The following is a 24,009-nucleotide window of genomic DNA, read 5'->3' on the forward strand; positions in this document are numbered from 1 at the left end:
TTAAGGGACGAACATTCCTACCATTATTAGCATTACAGAAACACGGGTACTGAAAGAGAGTACTAGGCACTTTATTCATATCTTTCTTACAATGAAGGAACATGGCCTAGATTTGAATCTTTCTATCTAAAAAGACGATCCACTTTGACAGGTGAAGAGACTTTTTTTTTTTTAATGAGAAGAAATTTAATGTTTACTTTTTTGTCTAATTGTTAATTTTTGCAATTCACCTCTCCTCGGACATTGTCCAGTCATGAAAACTTTTATTATTAGTTAATTTTTTAAGAGTTCTGAAAATATTGTCTTCACTGAAGGAGGAAAGTATTTCTTCTAAAACAAACTCTTTAGTGAGCCATACAACAAACACTTGGGAACATTTCAGCAAGCCTTACATCTTACTAAAGCAATAGTGAGTTTGTCTCTTTTAACCTACTCTTAACTCACATAACAGAACCCTGTTCTGTTTAAACATTTTCCAATTCCAGCATCTACAAAGGAAGGAGAGAAGGCCAGTTTTAGTCCAAAAGCAGTATCCTGACTTCCAGAGTGCCACTGCAACAATCCCATCTCAAGAATTTGTGTTTCTTACAAAGAATTATCCTCCCTCCTGTAAAGAGGAAAAGCCATGGCTGATAACCAAGCAGAGCTCCACAAAGGGCTTCTACATCACAAAAGAACATAAGCCACAGGACTTTTCCCCAGTCTTAATACTTACATAACAAATGTCTGAACTGCACATGACTTCTCTCTGCTGCCTCTGATCACCGGACTTCCCTCTTAATTCCTTCTAGCTCCCTTGTGGCTTCAGTTCAAGCTTTTCCAATCTTTGCAAGGCAAAGACAGAGAGAGGAAGCCAGTGTGCATACTGCATCAGTACAGACTATTCTCTCAGCTATCACATATTCACACAGTAAAGTGAAAGTTAGCTCAAGAATCAATGTTTGATTAATTCTGCCAAGCAGACTAATTCAGCCTCAAGTCAGTAACTCAACATAAGATTTTTTTATCCTCCAGAAAATAACTGACTGCAATAGCTTATTTTCCAGAGTGCTACAGAAGAAAATGTATTTGCATATTTCAGCTCATTTCACCCATACATCAACATGTAATGATTCTAAAATTACATGAATGCCACCTCATTTCAGCTGTACAGCAGAAAGGGCACAGGTTAAAAACCACTGTTATACTTCAGCTAACTTTATTTTTCAAACTTCAGCTTTTTCTCATTTGAGGCAAAGACATCAAAAGTAACTCTAAGGACTGGAGAACCTGCAGCATGACATTGATCATATTAAGGATTTTTTCTAGTGTAAGTGATTCCCTGATATATGTCTCATATTCATTAACTGTGTCTCAACTTCACTGACCTCATCTGAGTTTATGTGATATACCCACATTGCAAGATGAGAGAACAAAAATTTTTCTATTTCATACAACTATTACTTGCATCTCTAAAGCCTTTAAAGGGTGCTTCCATTGGCTCAGCAATTAAGAAAATACATTTCTTTTACTTATCCTTGGATCTGTTATTTCTGAAGATCAAAAGATAATGTTGTGCTTCTTTGATGATTGAAAATGTTTGATAGCATTTAATACATTTAAGTAGCATGATTCGTAAAATACCAAGCAAAGTTCTTATATCTTAACTAGCTCAGAACATGATTTGTGTAATAGGCACAGTCATTATGAAACAGTGTCTCTGGCCTATCACTGAAGCAATTTCACCAGAGGGCTGATGGCAGCCTTTCTCACAGACAGGGCACATACACTCTCTCTCACATACTCTACCCAGCCAAGGGTACAGCCCTGTTAGAGGGTACTGTATGTGAGAGATCTGCCTTCAACCGTGTGGGTCAGGCTCAACCAAAGGCACAGGCTGCCCCTCCACACATAAACTGTGCAAAGCCTCATTGCTCTGGGACACCAGGGGTGACACTGACAAGCACAGCCATGGGACAGGCCATTATGGTTCTGCAGATATAGACAAAAGCAAACAGCATTTACCTGTCAATACTACCAGCCATGGGCAAAAATAACGGTGTGGTTGTTGGACGTCATTTCATACCCATGACTATAAGCACGACATCTCAGACAAAGTAACTCCCAGTGCAGAGCTGATGTGGCAAGACTGCTGGTGTAAGGTGAGAACTGGAGCTCTCTAGCTCTTCAGAGGAAGGGAAGTTTTACGGGACAAGTCATCCTCACACAGGTAAATCTTCCCTCCTTGATGGAAATACCAGTTCCTCTAGCTAGCCCTGATATTTCTGCAGCCAGCCACACTTCTGTCTATCTTCTGAAGCTGCCCGTTCACAGCTGAAGAAATGGCCTGGCATACAAAGGCCTGAGATACGAGTTCATTTTGAGTATGGAAAGAAACACCATGAGACAGGAACTACTTCTGATTATTCCCAAGGAGACCATGACAGGAAAGAGTAAACCAAAGGTGAATGGCTGTGCAGGTGATCAGTGTCTCCACACGTTAGTGTCCTTTTTCTAAAGCTCCCACTTCTTTAATGGTGATTAAAGGTTACTCTTTTCTCAACTTTATGATTAAATGTTTTATCTAAGAAATTAATATGCTAAATTGGAACTTCCTATAGCTCATTCCTTGGGGGTATATATAATAATGCAGATATGAACTGAACATAAATTACACATTTTGCATTTCCACAGAAAAACAGGGACTGAGAGCCAGGCTTTCCTTGTTCTAGTAACTGACTACTTTTAAGAATCTGGTCTAAAATATGTACTTTTTTCCCCCCATAAGCAAAATTTAAAAGCTTCAGTTAAATCAATTTTAATAGAAAATTAATTTATGCTATTAAAAGGCTAACTGCAGATAGTTCTGTGCCAATATATTTTTTCTAGTTGTCAGTTAACTGTTGCAACAGCACACCCCAAGGATTGTGTTCATGTGAGATAACACTTATGTCAGGTCACTGACAATTGGTTCATGACAGACCTTTGAGCTGCCAATATATTTTTTCTAGTTGTCGGTTAAGTGTTGCAACAGCACACCCCAAGAATTGTGTTCGTGTGAGATAACACGTCAGGTCACTGACAATTGGTTCATGACAGACCTTTGAGGTTTGGCTTATCTCAGCATAACCTGCAATTTCAAGGAATCTTACTGCTAAATTCTAATTCATTTTTAACCTAGAGATCATTCTCTTAAGCATTAAGGTTTAAATTTTAAAGCTTTACATACTACAGAATATGAAAAAACACAGCCAAGGCAATTCCAAGGTCATAGAACCATAGAATATCCTGAGTTGGAAGGGAAACTCAATGACCTGCAAATTCAACTTCTGCCCCTGCACAGAACAACCCCAAGAGTCACGCCATGTGCCCAAAAGCATTGTCCAAACACTTCTTGAACTCTGTCAGGCTGGTGCTGTGATCAGTTCTGCTGGGGAGCCTCTTCCAGTGCCCAACCATCCTCTGGGTGAAGAACCTTTTTATAATATGCAACCTAAACCTCCTGACACAGCTTCCAGGCCATTCCCTGGGGTTCTGTCACTGAGAAGAGATGTGCCTGCCCCTCCTCATCCCCTCACGAGGAAGCCATAGACTGCAATGAGGTGTCCTCTCAGGATGGTCACAGTATTAAAATATCAGCGAGCCTGAGTTTAGCTCTGTCTACCTCACATACACACAAAAAATTATCTATGTAAAAATGGCTTACCTTTAGATTATTAGTTGTGGTTGTTCTAAGTTTCTGAATTGAGACTAATATTCAAAAAGGTGCAGGGGAAAATCTGCAGAAGAAAATCCAAACACAGAGATGCTTATGGGAGGAAATATCTTCTATAAAATGCCATCACTTTGGGACTCTCAGCATCAGAAGTGGCATTAAATGCTATATAATTAACTTGTTAACATGCTTTAATTGCTTCTTTTGTATCAATAAATGACATCTTTTGCTCACATTCTAGATGTGTTGTGGTTTCTATGAACTCTCTTGGATTCAGAGAGTCAGAGGGAATAGCAACTCTTATCACTGGTAACCATAATAGTCACCAATTCAAGATTTATGAATAACATCTTATGAGACTAAGCGGGCCCAGAAGGGCAGCTTGCAAAGTCAGGAGAGGAGATGTTTGGGATATTCTACTGGAATCCACTCCTGCACACCTGAAAATAACATTTCTTTCTTTTCACATAAGTGAGGAAGGCAGAGAAACTGTTTCTGTAGTCTTGCACTGCCTGCCCAGCAGTTCTAAAGAACAAAGACTTCAGGTACTAAAGTGTATTAATGATCTGAAAAATATAAAGATCAAAAAAAAAGCTAAATAACCCAAATCTGTAATTAAGCCTTTTCTTGAGCTAGCACAGTGGGGTTTTTTTTAATTATGAAGAGCTGCAAAAATGAGTGTCTTGGGCAGGTAGGAGGAAGAACACTGGCTGCACCAAGGCAGGCAGCAGTGCTGATGAGTTTGGTGAGAAGTGTGGGCAGAGCTCCGCCATGCACACAGGAGATGGCTGCAGTACTGACACAGCCTGTGAACAGAAGCTTTTTCCTCCTTAGAACACCACTGACTCAGGACAACATACTCAAGTATAAGTTTTCAGTTCAAGTATAATTTTCCAAACTAATGAGAACCTAGAGTCTAAAATGCCAAGTCCCCCTCACCTCTGCTGGGGGTTAGAAATACACTGAGTAATTAAGGGGAGAAATATTCTTTTTACTTTCCCTCTCCTCCATCAGAGATACACAACAGTCAGTAAAGCATATGCTCTCCCCTCTGTGACATGAACAGAGTAGCCTGGCCCTGTGAAGGCCTATTTTAAGTCAGGCTATGTCAGTTCCAGGGTACATTGCACTGGATGAGAAATTGGAAATGGTTGTATGAAGCTGAGGGACACCAATGCCTTACAGAGCTCTCAGAGCACTCCAGAGGCTTGTTTTCTAGCAGAATAATTTATTTTCTCTAAATTATGAGAAAGGATGGACTATGAGGGTAGAGAGAAATGGGGTCACTTTAATCAGTGGCAGGTGGCTTTTAATAATTTCGGTAAGCACAGTTACAAAAATAAGAGAAGATCAGAGACAGAAACTGGGAAATCACATGCAGTCTTTGGAGATGACAGAAAGGAGATAAAAGATCATTCTAGGGAAGATAGAAAACAGCCATCCAAGTTACCTCCAAAGAGGAAAAATTCTTAAGTATGTGGAGCTATTCAGTCTTGAGACAAAACCACAATATATCCTAAGGACATCAATGGAAGACATGCCAAGAGCTGAAGGATAGAAAGTCCCCTAAAATAATGACTAAATGTTACTCTTTATTCTGTGCTTTGCCACCTCATTCAGCAAACAAAAAATTAATGCCTTTTAGGACCACTGCTATTTGTATCCTCTGTTTCACTTCACATTTTGTTTATTGTCTGTAGAAAAATTGTGTTGTTTTTTTCCCCCATGCCCTTTCATAATTTCTCTATTCTGCATATTTTTTCTGCAGCAGTTACATCATCAATACCACCTATGATGCTGATGAAAGTGAAGGAAAATGTTTCTGGGATCACTGTGAATGTTTAAGGTTAGATGTGGAAGATAAGCTTCCAGCAGCATCAACAGAAAGAAATTGGTGCCTTGGAAGAGTCATTCATCTCCTCTTAAGGTGGGTATGTGGGGCACAGGGCATAACACCTTTGGAAGGTACCTTTCTCCCCCCATGGACTGTAGGGAGTTCCAAGCTCAGGCAGCTGGTTTTGACAAGACATTTGAGTTATAAATCCAATTAATTAATTCTCCTTCAATACGCAAAAGCTTTACTGGCTAATGAAAAACATGTAGTGAAAAAAGCCCTGTATACTGTGCCTATATATAGATTTATTATGCATTAGAAGGATATTGGTGTGGAAATTTAGATTTTGGAGGATCTTTGGTCCATATAAAGATCTCAGCAGGGACAAAGCCCTGTTGACACACCCAGTAAGGAAAAAATATGCAGGGTCCAGGAAGAAAGATCACTGAACATGGTTGAGAAAAACATTTACCAGTTACCCTTTGGAAACTGGCTTGTAAAAACCTTGATTAAGGGGTCAGTGATGTGTGGGATATTATTGCAGAGGCATGGTTTAGCTTATCATACAATGCTGCTTGCTATTCATTTCCTCTCAGAGAGACTTGGTTTGCTATAGAGGATTTGAAAATTCTCAGTGAGTTTTCCAAGACCAAAATTTACTGCTGCTTACTGTGAGGATAGGACTGAGCCTGCATGCTTGTGTGGCTACCACACACTGCAAATAAGTCTCTGGATTCTGAGATTTGGTCCTTATAAGGACTGCTCACCCCTCTTGACAACAATTATAACATCACTAGCCTAAGAAATAGAAGACAAATTGATAATGGTGTGCTTTTCATATAAGCAGATAATCAACACAAACTTTAAACTGGTTTTTTTTGTTTGTTTGTTTGGTTTTTTTTTGTATGGAACCTCGAAGTGGCAGATAATAAAGACAAACTTTAAACTGGTTGGTGGTTTTTAGGTTTTTTTTGTATGGAACCTCAAAGTCATTTGATGAAAAAATAAATTAAAGCAGGAGTAGTGAGTTTAAATGTAATGGAACCTCGAAGTCATTTGATGAAAAAATAAATTAAAGCAGGAGTAGTGAGTTTAAATATAATCAAATGGCAAGCAGGAGGACTTAGCTACTGCACTCCACCTGGAGTACAGATAAGTACATATTTCTTGTCTGGTCAAGCACGATTAAAACGGAAGATCTTTTCTGTAAAATCCCCAAGTCAACCAATTAATCATTGGCCTGTGCATATAAGGTGAATTACTTGGACAAACAGAAAAACTATCCCAAAGACAAGTGAAAAATTACAAAGTTGTCAGAACTTTTGATTATTAAAAAAGAAAGCATGTTGGTGCACTTTTATCTGTGAATAAATTCTGCTGTAAATGCAAAATAGTTCTGAAGGATCTTGTCATATAAATATATACTGAGGATCCTGACTGATGGAAGAGTTTTAGCATACAAATGATAGACATGACTTTTTTTTATTTTTGCTTGAAAACACAATACTTCACCTCTAACCATCTTAAAATCCTTACAACTTCAAAATAAATGAAACAATTTCAGACACAAATACATGAATTTAAAATGCATTTATATACTGCAGCAGTTTTCACCTAGATAGAATAATCTGTATCATTTGATAATGAAAATTTCCTCATGTAAAATAGGAGTGAGACAAACTTTAGAAGGACTGTGAGTTGTAAACCTTTAGATTTCAAACACATACATAAGAAATCAGGAGTAGATATAAAAACAGCATTAAAATCTTATAGTTAAAACTAATCCAATCTATTTCTAGATCAGTACTAAACACAAATCACAAGAGATGCACACTCCCCTTCCAGAATATCAGACAATCCAACCATAATTTCAGTCCCAAAAGAGGTACCCACAAGATGGCCACTCTCCCTGTGCAACCTATATAAAGCAATATACATTTAGAGCAGAGTAGTTCATTACTCATAGTTTTCATTAATATGCTTATTTTCTGACTTTACCTGACATCACAAAAAACATTCTGTTTCAGGTACCTGATGCCTGGGCTGGTTAAACTACATATCTTATTGGTTTGTTTAAAGAAAAGACGGCAGAAGATAGTTGCTTTTATTTCTGTTTTTCTCAGTCAAAAACTGAGCTTGATGAAATTAGTAAATAGAAAATACTGGGTTTAGTGTAATTTAAAAAGAAAAACTTGGAAAATTTAAAACAAGCTTCAGGTTTTGAAAAAGAGAGCTATAAATGTCACAACCTTATATAAATCTTAGTGGCATACAAGCTGCTTGAAAATGAAATTCAGTAGCACATCTTCCTCAGCTGCACATGCCCACGGTAACAATCGATCCTGAAAGGTAGCAGTGGGACAATGGAAAAACTTCAGAAATTCACTGCTTTATGTTTCAGAGCCAGAAGCTCTGAGAAAAATTCCAGACTCAGGCTACACTGTTGTTTTAACTCTTTGGCAGACAATTAAGTGTGAGTCTGTGCCCTTCCCAAATGCAGGGGTTAATGGAGCCCTTTCCCTGTGGCTTATAATTGCTCTCCTGTTGATGTTAATGGGAAACCCTGCAAGGATTTCCTTCTCTCTGAGCAGAGTACCTCTGGGCTTCCACACAGGTCCATGAGTATGATTCATCAACAAGGGCTGTGCCTAGCACTAATGAAGAGGGGAAAAAGAGAAAAGGTTTCAAGATGCTTTCCCATAGTTCCTTGTCCATCAATTCTCATCTACTATCCATGAGCTGGCCACTAACCCTCCAGCTCTGTCTTTGCCTGAGCCACAAAGAAATCCAGGGGCTTGTTATACTTTAGAAGAGCTTACATATAGGGGTAGGAAAATAATTGCCCTCCAGAGTAAAAAAGGGTAAGAGAGAGATACAATTTTCTGAAATGGAATAAAATACAACACCTCCAACTAATATACTCATCATGTTGTTGAAGGACTAACAAGAAGGACAAGTTGAAGGACTAACAAGTACACCCATAAATGTAGGTCTTTTCCTGCTGGAACACAGGTTCAGATTTTCATGTCCACAATGACTAGAACCAGTATAAACTAAGTTTCATCTTCTTAGAGAAGCATATTTCCCTCCTAATAATCATACAGGAACAAATATTGTATCTGTAGAGTAGAATACCAGTCTGGGATAAACTAGAGAAGTTGGGTTTGCTTTCCTTTTGGAATACAGATTCATCAGAAAGGACTTGCCATCCTACTAACCCTTTCATGCTCACTGGATTTCAGTTGAGTAGCCTGTTGAATGTGAACAACCAGAACTGTACATAGATGAAATCACTGTAGCACAAAGCACATTGCAGATATCTAACCTTATGCATATTAAGATTGCAATTTTTTTTTGGCTTTTCCATTTCAGAATATTTTCATTTAGGACAAGAAGTGGAAACAGCAACAAAATGGGAGGCATGGGTCTTTTAGAAGTAATGAAGAAATGACAGAATTACTAAGTTTAATTATTAAAATTTTACAGTTTTAAGTATTCTCATATTAAGTATTTTCTCATTCTCAATTTTTCATAATGCTGCTATCTTTATCTTCCCAGAACAAATATGTAAAATGAAAGTTTGTCTTCTCTCCCCACACTTATAGAGAACTCACTGACTCCACAGAGCTTTCTTTTAAAAGTAATTTAAAAGCCATCTAAACTCCAAAAACAGAGGTTTTCCAAACAGCAATCATTTCACTGACCATTAGCAAAGCCCAGTGTCATCCTGTGTTCATTTCCAGTTGATTATTTGTAATTTTCCTGGCATGGTTAAACAAAAATCCTTATACTGAAAGACAGAGGCTCCTTGGGATATTACCCAAACCGTCACACAGGTCCTGGGAAATGTAATCTGATAGAGCCTGAGGAGCTAGAGAACAGGGAGACACCTATGTACCGATAAATGCCACAAAGCAGAATCCTCTGAACAGCAAGGATATTTTGTACCTCGTCAGGATATTTTCATTTCATGTATTTAACAGAGCACTCTCATCACAGTAACCACAAAAGGAATTCGAATTTCTAAGGCTTTTCATGATCAGAGCAGTTACTCTTTCCTTAGAAGTGTTAAATTATTACAACTGTCACTCTACTTTCATGTGCATTGAACTCACCACTGTAACAGGCATGAATTTTAGTCAATATTGTATTCACTCTCATTTCCACATCTCAGTCAAAAGGAGGCTGTCAAAGTTATTTAAACTTATTCAAAGTTATCTCAGTTACTTGAGATAATAAATCACAGTTTTAGTCCCAAAGCCACCTAACTAGAAACCACAGAGAATGTGTTGCAGAACTGTCAGACAAAGCTCTGTACACAAAGAAATGTGCTCACCATTCCCTAAGCTGCTCCCAACACATTGTGCCTCTCTGACATTCACAGAACAGTCACACAGCTCCTCCAAAACAGAGCATCTCTTCCAGCGTGTAGAACATACAGCACGCACTTGAGAAGTTCAAATGATGCTCTGCTGCTGACTTCCTGCACCACTTTTAGCCATTTTCTCCTTGTGGAATTCAGGTCTCTGCAGTACAAGAGGCTGTATGGGAGCCAGAGCCAGTATAGCCAGTAGAATCCCAATAACAAGACAGCTAAGCAGACTGAGGTGTAACACAAATGACCTCTTCATTATGATGGTAGATTTGACTTCAGCTCCACTGAGTATAATGGGAGCTGTCACACTTCCAGTGAAAACACGCACAATGTGGAAACCTGAACTTACAGGTCTAAATTCGGAGACGAGTTAGACCTTACTGTCAGATCAACAGGACATATAATTAAGCTAATAAGTTTACTTGGCTGGGATTTGTTGTCTACCTGTGAAAATTGATGTATTAATAATTTCCTGACACTCAAGGACAATTATGAGATAAAACTGAAAAAAAATACTAATATAAGTGAGGGAGAAAAAGGGCTGTGCAATATCTGTGAGGAGCTTATCAAAGAGAACAGAGCTGGGCTCTTCACGATGCTGCTTTTTGGGAGGATCAGATACAGTCATCAATTGAAAAAAGGATACTCAAGCTGGCTATATAAACTTTTGCACTGTGAGGATAGCGAACAGTGGAAGAGGTTGCACCATTTCTGCCCTTAATGGTTTTCAAGAGCAGGTGGAATAAAGTTCTGAGCAGACAGCTGGGCCCTCATGGCTGACCACTGCATGCTACAGGTTGGACTAGACACCCGAGTTACTCTGGTAGAGAAATCGGTCATCTCTGTTCTACTATGGAAATTCAGAATTATTTTTCTGCATTCTTTCTCCACAGGGAAAGGCTTCAGCTGAGCAGTCTTGAAAGTCAAAACTCCTAGTGTGATGTTCTCCTTTTCTTTTTTTTTTTTTGAAAAGAGGAAGATGGGGATTTGTAATTCTAAATATTGTACCCTATTGATGCTTCCAAGAAAGCACATCTTTGATGTTTTTGGACCTTTCATGTGTCAAAAGCCTGGGAGATATGTTATCACTGCTGCCAGCACAGAAAAGCAAGGCACCAGGTGGTACACAGTTAGGTTTATTGAAGGACAAATCACATTCTTCCCTGAAAAAGTACAAAGACAAACCACTTGCCCTTTTAAACAGTGATTTCATATCAGCATTTTAATTTCCACTTGATACTGATCTCCATAAGCATTAAGGCATAACCTTTGTCTGATGCCCATGTTTACCCACCACAATTTCATTATTGATATAATTTTAATATGGAGCATTTGATGTATGAGTACAACTGGGACAAGTCCCTATGGCTAATATTCATTTTAGCTATTATGTTGCTAAGGGCTATCTGCAGCTGCATCAAAGACAGTATGAATAGACAGAACAGTGCTGAGTCCACAGAGCCATGAGAGCATGAGCTGGCTTTTATTCTCTTCTCTTGCATCAGCAGCATTTCCAAACCATGTTTTAATGAGCGCCAGCATGAGCAAAAACAATCGATTGGATAGTCAGCAAGCCCTCCAGCTATATCCTGATTAGGCAGAAGTGGTAGGTAAAGAGCCATATTTCACTCATATCCTGGGAAAATGTGTAAAAAACCAATGTCATAAGAGTTCTGCCCTACCAGTTCTATAGTGTTTCATAAAAACCATACTATTGCATCTTCTCATGCGTTTTTCTGCCCTTCCCATTTCTGAGGCAGCAGAATCCATACCTGTATTGCTCAACAAATACCTATATTTCCCTTACTTATGTATCATCATACACAAAAGCCTTACTTTAAAAATAAGGGAAAAAAAGTATTAAAATTACATATTAAAACAAAACACCCGCACAAATCTAAATTTTCTTTTTACAGTTTTCTTAAACACACTTCCCCTCCAGTCCTGGAAGGGGATTGCTAATGACTCACTCTTTCAACTTTATATCTATCATAGCTCTCATCACTTCTCATCTTGTTGTCACTAACAATATTTAACACTCCAACTAAAACGTAAAGGTTTTAGCTTTAAAGTAAAACAGTGAAGGTTAAAGTAGAAAAGACATTTAACACTTCTGCCTTCCCAGCCCCAGTGGTGGCTAAATTGGTTTTTCTTTCTTTTGGGCACCCATAGAAATATTTTCATGTTCATTCTCTTACAACTTACATATTGTTTTCTTATACCACATACATTTTCACACCTGCTAATTGCTCAGGAAAAAGGCTCAGAGTATCTTCAGAAAGCTATGTTGAAATAGGTTTATCTTTACAGGTTAAAAAAAAAAAAAGTCACAGAAGAGCAGAAGGCAACATTCTCAGCTTCAGGACTTCTATTTATCAACCACCCACGCAGAAAGCTTGCTTTTCAGACGAAAAGAGCTGAGCCCCTGGATTCCCATTTGTCACAATTACCATGAAAAACTGAAGAGGCTTAACCGGCCCTAGTAGGAACACAATTGAATCCAGCAGCTCCTGAGCATGTAAACCATCAAGAGCAGACATCTCTGACCCACAGTTTTTATCCACAGATGCCCCAGGGCAAAACAGTGCTGTACGACAGGCTAGAAACAAAGTCCCTTAAATCTCCTCTTTTCCTCGGGAGGAGCCTTCCTCCTGATAGGGTTGGCATCAAGCCCAAAAGACAAGGTTTTACTTTTTTTTTTTTTTTTTGTTTGGTTTCCTCGGGAGGAGCCTTCCTCCTGATAGGGCTGGCATCAAGCCCAAAAGACTTACAAGGTTTTACTTTTTTTTTTTTTTTTAGTTTGGTTTGGTTTTTGTTTTATTTTTTTATTTTTTCCTTCTCTTTTTCCTCCCCCTCCCTCACTACTTTATTCTTCTGGTTGTGTAAGCAGTTTTGAATGCTCTAACTCACATGAGTAAAGGCTTCTGGAGAAGGGAAGATTACACAGATCATTTAATGAGTCAGACTCATCCTCTCCATGTTCCCTCCTTGTAGCTTCACAATCCCTCATTCTTGGCAAGCTCCAAACAACCACCTATCCCTGCACCTCATCTATCGCATGTACTATCTTTGTTCTTGACCAGATCCCCTCTCTGAACAATGTCACCAGTCCCAGATGCCTGCTCAGTTACTCTGTTCCCTTTTTCTGTTTTCTGCAGAAGAAGGGAGGTAAAATTACCCCATTCAAACACCAAACCAGAATACTCCGAGTCACAAACACACACAAAAGCTTTCCTGCTGTATGACACTTTAACACGCTTTTTTGTTCTCTTACTAGACATCAACTGACATGGCTGTGAGGGATTATTATTACCTTCATTTTTTCAGGCAGAGAAACTAAGGAAATGATGCTTCACATCATTCCTTCAAGCAGGCCTAGAAGTTCTGACACTCCCACCTACTTCAATGGGAATATAGATTAGCTCAGCACTGAGTGCCTTTGAAAACCCTACCTGACATTTCTGCCTCAAAGCAACTCAAAACCTAACTCCCAGGCTCCTTTTAGTTAGTAAACACTGCATTTGTTTCTAGGAAGTTATAAACACAGCATTTTGCAAAACAACTGTGCAAAATCTCTGGAAAAATTTAAAAAAAATGCATGAGGCTACTGCAGTTAGGTAATACCAATGTGGACTTTAAGCCATTTCCCATAAAATACATGAAAGGGCAAAAAAGCATAAAGCTGCAGCTGCTGATCTGCTCAACACATCTAATGCAATATGCAGTCTTTTCCAGAAATGGAAATCAATTATGCCTAGAATTACTGATGCAGAGGCAATGTGTAAATATGCAGAACTGCCAGCCCTGGAGCAAACAGAATACATGCTTCTCGTTGGATTACTGCTGAGACATTTTTACAGCATGGGTTCTTATGGAAGTTTGAGTAAACGTGTTTACATAGTAATTTCAAACACAAAACTCTTTTAAAGTTACTGCCATAACCAAGATCAACGATACAATGTTTTGCAAAGTGTCAGATGACCAAAAAAATGCAGTATATGTTATGCAGTTATCCCTTATGTGTTAGAGGTGGAGCCCAGCACTACTTTGAAAATCCAAAACCTTTCTGAAGTTCCACATCTCTGCTCTTGGTACCTTATAACACTTCAATTCCTGCAATACTGATAAGCTTTCCTTAAATAATATCAAAGAGACATTACTATGGTTTACAACAACCCATGACTACATTAGCAGTGCAATCAGATTAAATAAATCAGAGATGAGTGACTTAGTTAATCATCTTCTTACTGCACTTCAAAATGAGAACAAGCTGCTCAGTGAAACTTGGGCAAGTATTACCACTGATTCTGACAGTTTTTAAGTGCCTAAATAACTCAGGCGTATAAGTCCCTAAAGATGCAGAAGTCCTAGACTTCTTAATCATTTAGGTACTCCTGAAAACTTTCTCAGGTCCTAGGTCAGTCAACTGAAACCTGTCACAGCCAAAATCAAGTACAGCTCTAGCCTATGATTGTTTCTAATAAAGTTACAGGATTTTTCTAATAAAGCCACAGGATTTTTCTAATAAAGCCATGGATTGGGTTGGTTTCATTTAATCTTCTAGGCTAGAAAGATCAAAGCCACCAAACAACTTCTCTGTTCATCATGGTAGCAGATGGCACAAAGGATCAAACCGGCATGAAAACATTATGAGAAATGCTGTGGTGACATTTTTATCATCAGTTATGACAGAGATGGCTGTAACAGAATGAAGGCCACAGGTGACAGATCAAACATTGGCGCTCTGTGCAGCATCTCAAAATTAATGGAGCATGTTGGCACACAGGTGACCAAGAACAAATTCAAACCTGTCAGAGGCTGTGTGCATAGGTACATACAAAGAATGTACGTAAGTACATGCTTTGTGGAAAAAAGTAGAAAACCCCCTCTACACACCATATCTGCATACACGGTATTTTACCATTAAATTTCCTGCCTCTTACTTTGAAATTCTGAGGATCAAGCCACCAAATTGGAGAAGGCACCAGATTGTATGTCAGATAAAGTTGATTGAAGAAGACACTGCCTTCTGCTTTTGGAAGAGTCTGCTTATCATTTTAGTTTTTTTTTGTTTTTTGTTTTTTTTTAATTCTCCTGACTTCAATAAGCATTGATGAAACCAAAATAATACAGGCAGATATGATTCGCAGTTATGAGAGCTATATACCTCTGGAATGCATGTATGGCAGCATACCTGGGGTTCCAAGCTACAGCAACGCAACTGCTGTATCAACCTGGGCTCTGCAGGATATCTCCCAAGCTGTGTTATGCATCCTAAGGTTCAACACTGTTAAGATTGCTTCCTGTTGAGGATTAATTTGCCCCTGGACTGCTTCTCAGTCATCACAGCTCCTAATTTTGTCTGGGTGTCATAAAGAGGTGACCAAAACTGTCAGCATTTTCTCAGCCTTTGAGATCATGTGTTTGGGTCAGGCACAGCTCCTCACCATTTTTCCTCAATGTATACATATTTATGTATGTACAGAGATAGACAAAAAACCCCAAACTCACACAGAATATACTTAAAGGCAGACACTCTCTTGCACAGTAGCTCAGGAGACTACTCCAAGCTTTTTACAGGATGTTGTTCATCATCCTTCACTGTCATTTTAATTAACATTTTGCTGTTCAACACAGCTGTTGAACACAGGGGAAAAACCAGCCCCTCTACACTTAAGTTTGCCCATTCCATCTGTGCACCCTGTGGGATGACAGGAAAATCCAGGTTACACCTCTTCTCTGGAAGCCCGCAGAGCTAAATTCATAGCCACAGTAGGTGTGCCAGGCTTATAGCAGTGGCTTCTAGATGCCTCCAAGGGAGTAGATTCCACCATATTTCTGCTTAAGACCAGTCTCATAATGAAGTCTTTTTCCACAAGTGTAGACAGAGTTTTCCTTGCTGCTGTTGCAGCTGCTGCATCCCAGCCTCAGCTATGTGCTCAGAGAAATCCCATGCTTGCTTTCTAACAAACTTCTTTCAAATAGTTGAAAGCAATTTTCCTTAGCTATCCTTTTCCAGGCTAAACAAGCCCTGCTTCCTCAGTCATGGGCAAATGAGTTGAATTGGGGAAAATGAACTTAATTTATTGCCAATTAAAATAAATATTTAACTACTGATTTGATTAGTGAGAAAGAAATAGGCAAACTTTGAAACAGCTTTCTTTTCCTTGCTCCCAAGGCCTGGCTTCTCTCCAGACTGCAGTGCATGGGGATGCAGTCAGTCTGTAATGGCTTGCCTGTGACACTCTCCCGCCCCCATGCTTCCCTCTGCTCTGGTGTGGGACCCTTTCCCAGTGCTGCAGAGGAATCCTTTGCCTCCAGCTTTGGTCTTCCCCCAGGTTTCCTCCTGTCAGGTATTTTTCTCCTTCCTCACATACACTTTCCCTGAGGAACAATATGTTGGCTGCAGGGTTCAGCTGTGCCCTGTGGTGCATGGGTCAGAGGCAACTGGAACCATCTGTGTCCTGCACAGGGCAGTCCCCACTGCCAGCACCTCACCACAGACACCCAGCAGAGCCATGAAATTAGATGTTCCCTAACTCAATCCTCTTCTACTGCAGATGGAAGCCATCAGCATGATGCTGCCAGGAAAGATTAGGGGGAAGACACCATTGCATGCCTCAGGCTTTGTTGTGTCCTTCACTGCTAAGTTGCCTGCTCCTTTCAGAGTTTTAACTTCATAGACTGTTTCTCCTCCTTTACCTTAGTTATCTGCTTCTGGCACACTTTGAAAAAAGGAGAGTTAAGAACTCTAAGCCATGTCCAACCATCCAAGCAACAGAGGTGAGCTTTACTAAAAACAAAACAGGGATCCAAATCCATACTATTACCTCTGAAATTTAAACAAATACCGGGAGAGCTTGAAGTTAGTGACATTGATTTCAAATAAAAACCAGAAGGTGATGCTTAATACTAGCACAATAATTACAGTTAGTATACATTAGCAGTGCTTCTCAGCATGGAAGACATCTGGCCAAATCCTGCCTAACTGATGGCTTGGGTAGCTTGCCAGGAGGCAGAGAGATTGCCTCTGATTTGTATACACTGGGAAAAAATTGGTGAATCAGCTTTCATTAAAAGCAGGCTTCAGCTAGAGCTGTATCTTCAGCTGTGTGAAGCTGCCAGGAGTTACTCTCAGTACTCATTAGTAAATTATTTTCTCTGGGACTGTGGACCTTGCAGACCTTCAGCTTACAACTACTGCCTTCATGAGACCATGATGAGAGCTGCACCCTACCCCCCCACAAAGGCCATGTTTTCAGAGGCTGTTCAGTAACTGGGGAAGACTGCTACAAACACATGAGAGCTAGAAATAATTTATTACCATAAAAAGATCCCCAAACAAACCCAAGCATAGAAAACTCAGTCCATTTTCTTTACAAGAGAAAAAAAATCATAGGGTAACTTAATTGCTGTGGTTAAATTTTGACATGAGAAGAAAATGCAGTTAGTGAAGGGCTCTTAAACCTAGCTGGTGAAAGGAAAATTAAAGGACTAGAAATTAGAGTCAGATATATAGAAGTCAAAAATAGAATGGTTCTAGTATCAACAGGGATTTAGCAGCACCCAAACATGGTTAAAGGCATTATAAAGTCTGATAATTGCTTTTGACCTTAAAAATCAATGCATCTATACAGACAACATCAGCTAAGGGCTCTGTACACTTTGACTCAATACCAAGCAAAAAAACCACATCACTTTTTGTTGCCAAAGCCTGCGCTGCAACAAGCCTTCTAATTAACCATCACCCACAACCATCCTAACACATACTTATTTCAAATTATACACACAAATTTCTTGTACAGCTGAAGTACAATTCAAGACTGTTCATACAAAGTAACTTAAAAGGTTCACTGCTGAAACAAATGAAAAGCATTCTGCTCAGCAGGATCTTACCAAGCATTTATTTAAAGACAGAACAAATACAAATGAGACAATGAATTAAGCAAAAGAGCAATCGTGTTCTCTGAACAAGAAGCCACGATCCTGTTCTGCCCCTGCACAATGGGATCAGCCACAATAAGACTGCCCACTCATTTCAGTTCAAGTGTTGACTGATGAGCAGTGGAAACTTCACGTGTTTCCTTGGCTTTCTACAGTGGCAAGAGATCTTTCCTTAGGAAAAATTAGGAGCCAAGTTCTTTATCAAAAAATGGAGGATTCTAGGCAGACATTATCATCATCCCTGGCTGCAGAGTATGGCAAAAATATTTGGAAAATATGTTCCTATCCTAAACTCTGACCATGAAATGCAAGTCCCATTTGATGACTGTGTGAGATTTCATGAAGATTTTACTAGTTGAAGATAGGGACAGTCAATAAGGTTAGAAAACAAAAATCTAGTGATAGCCTTTAATCTCTATCTATTTATACATCAAGGGCAGATGCATTCACTACACTCAATATTGTAATGAGCTTTTTTCTTTAGCTTTAATGTTACATTGAATTTTACACCATTATACTCAATGTTACTCTTGAATTTTTCAGTACCTTTAAGATGAGTTACCATAAAGAAATTCCTACAATCTCCTTGAGCATCCTTACAGGAATCCTTACACTCCTGTCATACCACACCAGGAAAACTGGCAAATGTTCAACTATTTTCAGACACTTACCAACCAACCTTGTGGAGGCTTTTCCCATCCCAAAGCATTCACAAGTTTCTCCAGATGGAGGAATTTTGATTAATGTTGTGTTGTGCTAGAGACAGTTCAGTACAGTATTGATACAATATTGATAGCATAGTCTTTATGATACTTTGATTAATGAATTTAAGTTTGGCGTGTGTTGGGTTTTCTGTATCTTTTTTGGTGCTTGTTTCTTTAGCTTTAAAAAAATTGCTTCTCTCTTTACAACTCAGCTTTGAAAGGTTCTAGAGGTTTCATCTGAAAATACAATAAAGGATTTTTTCACAGTTAATGCAGTCAGCATTTGCTTTAACACAAGTGAGAGCTACAGAGATCAGCAATTCCCATGTAGTAACCAGAGAATGATATCCAACAGCAGAACCCACACATACATCACTCACTGCCCAGCTCAGTGATCTGAGAACACGAGCAGTGGTTATGCTATGAGTGTCATGATGGCCTGAAGTCCATGCACTAAAACAAGAAGCCATTTACAGGCAGTTTTGTGAGGTAAAATCTGGCAAACTGCAGCAGAGCTTTCTGCACTGATTACTTGCAGAAAAAATAGGGTAGTCAGAGGTTTACTCCTTGTTGGGCTTGTCTTTTCACCAGGTGATACAGGACAAGTAGCCAACAAAGATAAATAACCAGCTTCATGTTTAAGACTGGATGCAGGGAGATGCTTTTAAAACTGGGTGTGCTCTGTTCAACACTAGTGTGTCAGTCCTGCCCCATGGGATAGTTATTACTTGCTGGCTCTGGGCCAAGAACCCTGCACAGCATTATCCTGCTGGCAAAAGAGCCTCTGCAGGGTCACATCATCCTTCCCCTTCATTTCAAAGTTGTGAGCAGTCACCAAATGACAAGAAAAGAGAGAGAGGAAGCAGTACAATGTCCAGTTAGCAGTGCACAGGAATGTGTGGAAAATTGCATTTGTTCACAAGTGCTCAAGTGCCTACTGAAGACATGCCTATATGATGTGAACACACTCTGCTCTCCCTGGTACCTCTTTCATTGAGGGACAACACCAACTCCTGAAAGCTGCTACTGTTAGCAGAACAAAACATCTGTTTTCCTCTAGCCAACTTCCATGGAGTGTCTCAGGCAGCCCATACCTCTGTGCACGACATGTAGTTCTGCAACTGTCTTAAAATAAATCTGTGCAAAAGCTCAAAGACAGTAAGGAACACAGGCTCAGTCACAGCTCATCAACATAACTGTCCAAGGAGAAAAGATTTGCCTTTGACTTAAAAAGCTTCACTAACAAGTTTTTTATTGAAAAATATATACTGTTAGACACCACTATACTATACTATAGTGTTAGACACCACCACAGCACTCAGATGACTGCCCTGGATAGAAGTTTTCTACTGACCCTGACAATGCAGCTTCTGCCTTCTATTTAAGAGGTCAGAAATGAGAGCAAACACATTTTAGAAATAGCTGTAGACAAAGACAAGAACTAATTTGAATGGGTGAGCAGCTTGTGAAAGTAAAACTCAGATCAAGTTGGGACAGGATAAGGACAAAATCACCAAGATGAAAAAATGACACAAATATCTGAACTGGGCAACAATTGTCATACATAAACTCTCCATATAGCTAGATAACAATGGAAGAAAAAGTCAATTGAACAAAGCTGTGTTGATGCAGTCATCATGCCTGCTGCTGGTCTACATGCAAACCATGTAAAAATGCACCCAAGACCAAACACTTTGTTGGGCTGAGACCCTTTTAGGGAATGCTGAGGTTGGCTTTCCCTTAAAGCCCCAGACCAAGGATGCTGGTGCCCTCTTCTGGTCCTGTCCTTCGGCGACCATCAGGATACAGAGTCTTTCTGGTTCAACAAAACAAAAGACTCAAGGTCCTTTCCTGCGTGGCTGAAGCCAACTGTGCCTCTTCAGTAACCAGAGGAGACAGTACACCCCGTACTGGGACAGGTGTGCTGTTGGAAAGCGTGTGCTATGCAAATGTGCTTCAGAGTGAACCTGCTTCTGCCACCTCAATGCCGCACTCCACTGTCACATGCAGGAACAGCACAGCTGCTGCTGCTCATCTGCACTTTGTTTTCCCATACACTTCGTTAATGCTCAGATATTTCTATCCTTTTTATGAGGAGAAAAAAATAACCAAGTGGATTATTCTGTTTTGAGATACATGTTGCTACAGTGTCTGCCTGAACAGGGACGGAGTTTACATTATTCTGTTGTAAGGAGTTCACGTCATCTGTTGGATGCTGTGGGGTCTAGCGCCCTCTCTTTCTTTTTCAAATAATTTACACATCAAAACACAAACAACAGTAAACAAGCAGAAAAAGCAGCTTGGCTGCAGATGGTGGAGGGAGGAGACTGATTCTTGCCAGAACTCAATGCTTCATCATGAGCCTGGTTTTTCAGCACTTGGCTCCAGTAAGGCTCTTCTGTGTTCAAAGAAAGAAGATCTGAAAAAAACGGACCAAGGACTTCTTTATGGTTTAACTAGGTATTTACTGGTATCAATGGCAGGGACACTTGGTCATTCTAAACACATTGATAAGACAAAAGACGGGCAGACCGCAAGCACAAGCTCTGAGCACAGTAGCACAGCCTGTTAGCTCACACTCAGTATTTTGTCCTGCTCCAAAAGCACTCTCAAAAATCTACTAAAAAACTAGCCAACCCTAAGAATCATGGAAACAAGCCAAATGGAAACAGACATTTGGCCAGGAACCAGTCCTTGCTCAGTCCACAATTATTTTTGGCCTAACTAGGCAAGCACTGTACAAAACTCCAAGACAGAGACATAATTTTAGCATCTTCAGAGGTATTAGGGGCAGGACTGCCTGGTCTGTCTTGGGCCAGACGCAAGTTAATTTGATGCAGGTAGGCATGTACTTGAGGATTAACTCTATCATGTGGTCAGTATCTGTCTGTAGGCTGTCCTGTAAGTTTGTCTGAAGTTTCTCTTGAATGTTTGCAAGGCTGCCATCTACAGTAACAAACCACAAGGAGTGCACAGAAGAGCTGTGACTGGCTGTATTACTTATCCCACAGGTTTATGCCTAATCCACTGCTTCTCTACATCTCTGCAGTGCACATTCTCCATTAACTTGTTGTCAGGGATGTTCATTATGGACATCTCAAAAAAAATAAATTGCATTTTAAGTAGATGCAATATAAACAAGCATCCAAGAGAAAGTCAGGGCTTGCCACACAAGAGAACTATGAAACTAAAAATAACTATTCAGTACATTTCTTGTCTTATGCAATGGGAAAATACATACATCCACTATAAATACTAAAGGACCCAAGAAACTTCAGAAACAGCTTATCAGCTCAAGAACATCTGAGTAGTAGGGGATGGGTCTGTACTGCCTCCAGTTCACATCTGCCTAGCACACTCTGCACAGTTCTTCAGTATAGGAAGAAGATCTTGCTCAGGGGAAGCAGGTGCTGAGGAAAATTGCAAGATAACAAGCTTAAACCCAGGAAGCAATCACTGATGTTGCTGGCTCGTTTCTTATACCTAAGAGCAGCCCCACTAGCTGCTTCAAGGCCACTGGCTAAAATAAGTATCCACCTCAGTGATCAGAGCCAATTTGAGTCATTTGTAGAATTGACAACAAGCAGGTATGCACACAGACTAATCACTCAGCCAGATTTCCCAGCAAGGCAGACAACTTTCTGCAGCTTAACTGTTCTGAACACAATTAAAGCATTCTCTCTAAATATCTAATTACCTTTCAGACATCCTTAACTTACCCAAGAGAAGAGGAAAACAAAGGCAGACCATAGCTTCTAAGCCAGTACCTTCCCACAAAGTATCAAGTTGCACTTATCCCTTTTAATCTTAAGGGAAGAGTGGATCCACAATATATCTCCAGTTATAAGGACAGCTTTCTCAAGACACCAAGATGGCTAAAATATTGTCAGAAATTATTGGTTAAAAATAACTACAACACAGAAAACCACTATCATACAGCCAAGTCTCTTGAAAGTCACAGCATAATTACATGGAAACTGCTAAAATAAGATTAGGGATGTCTGTATTTGTTCTAATACAAGTGTTAAAGACCTCTTGAACCAAACATCATGGGTCAAAGATAAAATTCTCAACAACTCTCAGTTCCAACCTACTTCACTGGGAGTATTGAATAATCCCTCAAAGCTCCTTGGATGTGCTCAGCCTGCTATTTCACCAGTTGGTTTTGTCCCAGTAAATTTTAACTGAGGGAAGATACTGTGACCTGCATAGAAGTCAATATTCAGCCTTTGAAATACACATGCTGACATTCAACAGACTGACCTTCACAGCAGAGATAACTGAGCATGATCATCCTTGGCATTTCCAAAACAGCCACAGTCAAAGTATTTCCCAGGCAAAAATGGTTGTTATCTCAAAAGTTCACAATCACATTCAGTGATTTCTTATGGGCAGCCCCTCACAGTGCTGACTCCTTCTTCTTCCACACAACACAACCAACAACCTCCACCTCATGACTTGCTAACCCACTCTTGTACAGCACGCACCTTTATTGACACAGCTGTGGCCTATTAAGGGCAAGCCTGTTCCTAATTTTTGGTAATTAGTACAGCTGCAACTCCTCAGGGTTGAGATTGCCTTGTGCAATATCTCTATTCTCTTACATTCTATCCTGACACAAAAATAACCACCAACAAACAGATAAATAAACAAACAAACAAAAAAAAGTGCTTTATTTGTGGCCATGGTCTACAAGCCACTAAGGATCATGGACAAGAATTGAGACTGTCTCAGTTTAAGCTCTAATGCTGATTACCTTTTATTTCTTTTCCATGATACAGCTATCTTCAAAAGGTCTGGTTCTGTTTCTAGGCCCACACAAGACTGTGAGCTTTATACCTCTTAGCACAGGCACTACATCTATGAAAACTTAAAACTTCCTTTTGGGTTGCTTTCATCTCCCTCTTTATAAATCCATTTTCCTGTATACCTGATTTTCAGTACAACCTTTAGTACTCCTACATGTTTTTGCATCTGTATTCAAGCACTTCATCTATTAAAACAGTATTATTTCACCTTCATTAGCACTTTATGCCCAACTGCAGCATCTTGTATCCCTTGATCTCAGGTATCATCTGCAGAGAACAGCCCACAAGGGGTAGGCCAAAGTGTGATGAATCACATTGAAGGAGAAAGAAGATAGCACTCAGTTTTCACCTTGGAAGAGTCAAGGCTTACTCCTATAACAGCAGTAAGTCTCTTTTCCTTGCTCTGAATAAGACAAATTCAACAAAAGGAAGTGAGATTAGAGAAGGAACTTTCAAAATGACATTATTACAGATCTCAGATGAGACCACTTCAAGATGAGTTTCTTGTATCTCACAAATTAAAATTTAATCCATCTTGCCCAAACTCATTATTAGCACTCAGACTGCAGCATTATGTGATTCTTCACCTTAACTACTTTTTTTTTACCCTTTTTAGCCTTGGACTGAAACAATATTTAAGTCAAAATCTG

General features: G+C 39.6%; 1 long non-coding RNA gene across 1 annotated transcript; it reads right to left on the minus strand.

Moving 5' to 3' along the window:
• Positions 1 to 715: 715 nt before the first annotated feature.
• On the minus strand, positions 716 to 22,967 carry LOC120496295. The gene is made up of 3 exons (XR_005626270.1): positions 22,815 to 22,967; positions 3,686 to 3,758; positions 716 to 824 (listed from the first exon to the last, which is right to left on the minus strand). It is a non-coding gene; the product is annotated as an uncharacterized LOC120496295 (long non-coding RNA).
• Between the last annotated feature and the right edge of the window lie 1,042 nt (positions 22,968 to 24,009).

This window comes from Passer montanus, unplaced genomic scaffold, assembly GCF_014805655.1.
Source record: "Passer montanus isolate IOZ18808 unplaced genomic scaffold, ASM1480565v1 scaffold99, whole genome shotgun sequence".
NCBI lineage: Eukaryota > Metazoa > Chordata > Aves > Passeriformes > Passeridae > Passer > Passer montanus.